This window comes from Meleagris gallopavo, chromosome Z (genome assembly GCF_000146605.3).
Source record: "Meleagris gallopavo isolate NT-WF06-2002-E0010 breed Aviagen turkey brand Nicholas breeding stock chromosome Z, Turkey_5.1, whole genome shotgun sequence".
Classification (NCBI taxonomy): Eukaryota; Metazoa; Chordata; class Aves; order Galliformes; family Phasianidae; genus Meleagris; species Meleagris gallopavo.
The window spans coordinates 13,709,703-13,713,923 of NC_015041.2; positions in this window are offsets into that span (position 1 = coordinate 13,709,703).

The following is a 4,221-nucleotide window of genomic DNA, read 5'->3' on the forward strand; positions in this document are numbered from 1 at the left end:
TGCATTTCCCATTAGTAAGATATCACATCATTTGCTAAGTTTTCCTAATACTTTTCGTTCTACAATAGAAAACTATATAGACTGCATGATTCAGTTTTTGTGAAGTCTTTTATTGCTTTCTTAAATAAAATTTCCTATGCATAAAATATTGTTACTGCTCTGCCTGTGAATACTTTACAGGAATACAGGAATACAGCAGTATTCCTTTCTGGCCATGATTATATTTCTTGTATTTCAGAACCATTTTCTATCTGGCCATTACAAACCACAACCTCTTCAACTTTCAAAAAAATTGGCTCATAAAATTTATCGTTCAGTTTAGATCTCAAAGAAAAGTATTACAGTTATGAGTGCTTCCTTTCAGGATACTGTGGTTGTAGATTTCTACACAATGTCTATATAATGTACTCTGTTTTCAATATGCTGCTTTAAAAGCATATTGTGCACTAAGTAATCACAAACAGCAGAGGAGAAGAAAATAGAGTGCATTCTTATTCCACACCATTTTTTATGAAATATTCAACTATCTGTGGAAATATATTAGGAGTATGTTGCATACTTATTATATCTGCAACAAATGATATTTTTCTTTTAATCCCTGAAGAAAATTTTCTTTGAAAGTTTCCAAAGTCTCATCATCTACTCCAGAACATTATAGTTCAGAATTGAATTTCCTATTCACCTCCCACCCAGAAGAAGAAATTTATCTCCTGCAATTTGCACTCATTAAGAAGCAGCAGTAATCACTCACTCTCTGTGATAGCAGCCACAATCCTCACAAAACATCAGAAACATGGGCTGGGAGGCAAATACCACATTTTAAAAACCTACTTTAAGAAAAATCAAATTTGTTAATTTTGTAAATAGCTTTCAAAAGGAGACTGACACGAACTAGAAGACAGGTCTTCCTACTACATTAGTCATAATATTGGACCAATGCATTATACAACTTTTTTATTGTTAGAAAGAACATATGCTTCAAATGAACCTTATGGTGCACTGTAGATGCATTTTAAACAAAAACAACCAGACAAATCCTACAAACATTCTCATTTTCCTTAACTCCGTAGCAGCAATAATCTTGCTGTATTATTCATTGGCAATGATATTTATTTAAAATAATGATCCTTCCCAGTGTCATGGATTGCTTTTTAAGTTCACTAGTCTTTTTTTTTTCAAAATGCTTAGAAGATGGTAAGTACTATGAAAGAATCAAAATTTCAGTGCGCAACTTTCAGTGTTTTGGAATTAACAAGTTCATTCTGTTTTGGATTATTTATACTACACAGAACAAAACCCCACAACTACAGATAGTCTTGCATTAATGAAACAATTCTCGGAATGAAAATCAGGCTTAAAGGTAGGTTCCTCAGGATATTACCTATATCATTCCTCTACACATAATAAATACCTGCTCTAGAACTGCATGCCTCTTTTACGTAACATTCTCTCCCACCAAGTATTTATCATTGCAATAGTTACACGATTGGTGACTTCAGAGAAAAATAGAGGAAAAAGGAAGTGTAGGACATATGACATAAGAGTATTTAAACTCATGGGACCAACTGTTATCAGAGTGGTTTACCTTTCCAATGAAAACAGTAGGAAGGATGGACTGTTATTTAGAGATAGTTGGCTTGTACATAAAATGCAGAGCGTCATGAGCCAAATGGTTGAGGAGCACTAAGTTGAAGTTAAATATGGCTGGGTCAAAATGACTGTGGAAATCTTTCAGCATTTGTCCTTTCTGCTTCCCAGGAATCATTCTGGTCAGTCATCTTTGTATGCACTCTGTTTTGCATCCCAATTTCCATTCCAGCTCACACCCTCACCTTCTGTGTTAGACCGCATTCTCAGCTCATCCCCCATGTTCACCACCCCACTTAATGGCCAATTATTATTAATTTAGGAGTAGTCTATATAGAATCAGTGACAACAACACTATGCCATCTCTATAATGCCTCCTTTAAAACGGCATAACATTCAGCATTTTCAGAAAACTGCAGAACACTACGGTTTTTTAAGACAGGGCTCAGCAAAGCTTTACACCACCTGCATGTTCCCTGCTGTGATTCATACTCTGCCTGTGGTAACCATGTTGCACTGCAAGGCTTCGTCTAATAAAGGTCCATAAATCACTATAAAGTCAAGTGATTCAGGTTAATAATAATTAAAAAGATATGTCCATGTGTAGAAGAGGGTTCATGTCATTTTGGAGAATGGTTGAGGTCTGGCTTGACTTTAAGGCTGTTTGAAAGCTTACTGAGTGAAATTTGAGTGGAAGATCCCCAACACTAGGATGGAGTCATTTCTGATTACCTGTAAATTCCAACTATGAAACAATAAGGCTTTCAGCTTAGCAAATACTGAAAATTTACACTCAACTCACCAGCTTGAAAATGCATCGTATTTTTCTCATTAAGGCCATGCTGTTTTGTCAGAGGAGATTTTCTATTTCTGCTGCCACTTTTAAAACTGCCCTGCAATTCTGTGCTTTGCCTCAAGATGACTGACCTGAAAAGTATGTAATAGTAGACTTTTTTTAAAAAAAGTATTTTCAATAAATACATTAATTCAGCTTAAAACTCTCACAATAAGAGAGGGAGAAAGAGGTTTATGAGAAGCTGAGTAACCCAGGAAAGTGGGATGGGTGATACAGCTTCTTCTATGGAATGTCACTGAATTCAGAGGTTATAGACATTATTTTCTATTCCAGATTATGCCATTATAATTTCTTATGACTTGTACTGGATTAATTGTATCATAGTTCCTATGTATATTTATACATATTCGTATGTATGTTGTATATTCATATGTAGATTTAAATGCCAATTCTGGATTATTCCAGAAGTTACCGTCTGCATTTTCACGTCTGTGCTCATGTAGTTCCTCCAAAGTAGCTTCACTTATTCTATCCAGTACTGAAAAAAAGACGCGTCTCTCGAATTGCAGCAAAATTGCAACAGAATGAAGTTTGCTCAATTTATTATCTTGTGTATTTCCTACTCAAGTGTGTGCAGAATCTTCATGCAAAATGAAGAGAACAGGCAACATCATATCTACACTAACATTGAATATGCATCCAGAAATGCTGCATCTTAAGCCAGGACCATAATGTGGTTAACTAGTAGATACAGAAGGCCGAGAAATGCTCAACAATATAATTCCTGCTGCCTAACACTTCTCACAAAAGTTTTTATTTTTTAAATATGAAACACCACAAAACAAAACAAAATAAGCCTAGTAGCACTGACTGCAAGCTCACCACACTAGATCTTTCTGGCAAGATAGTTCAATATAACACAGCTTCACTCTGGTGATATTGACAAAACAGTGTTTTCATCAATAAATATGTCATCTCTTGTGTTCTGTGATTCTGCTTGTCCTGTGAAGATTCAGTTTCTTGAATGAACATACCTACTGTATACGACTATATAAGTGCTCTGCATTCAGAAGGTAATCATTAATCATGAGTTGTAAAAATTGCTTAGAAATAGATAATCTCTTAAAGCAAGACTAATGCTGAAGTTTAAAAGGCAGCAAGTCATACATATTAAGATTATATTATTTCTTTGATTTCTTTAGTTATCATTAATACAAGAAGCTTTCCATTTTCCGCATATAGAAGTCAGCTCTTTTACCAAGTCTCCCAAGTTCAAAAAAAATGTGTACACAAGGTGGAAAGACAGTGTACTCATTAGAGTAATAATGGAGTTTTTTCTTCTAATACACAGAAGTTTTACAGCAAGACAAATAACAAAGAATCACAGAATCACAGAATCCTTAAGAGTTGGAAGGGCTATTTAAAGGTCATCTAGTCCAACTCTCCTACAATGAACAGGAACAGGCCCAGAGCCTCACCTTGAAAATCCCAATGGCAAGGCATCTACTAAATCTCTGGCCACCTCTTTACAAGATCTTCCTTGCATTTGGTTTTGCTGAACCTCATAAGGTTCCCCTCTGAGATCACTGCTCAGCCTGTCTAGATCCCTCCGGATGGCATCTTGTCCCTGAGGCATGTTGTCAGCATCCCACAGCTTAGTATCATCAACAAACTTGCTGAGGGTGCACTAGACCGCACTGTAGGTATCATTTATGAAGATATTAAAGAGTATCAGTTCAGGACTGACCCCTGGGGGAAACTACTCATCACTGATCCTCATACAAAAGGTTCATTCATAGAGCTTTAAACTAGGTATGAAGGGGGGGTGGGGGTGTAAC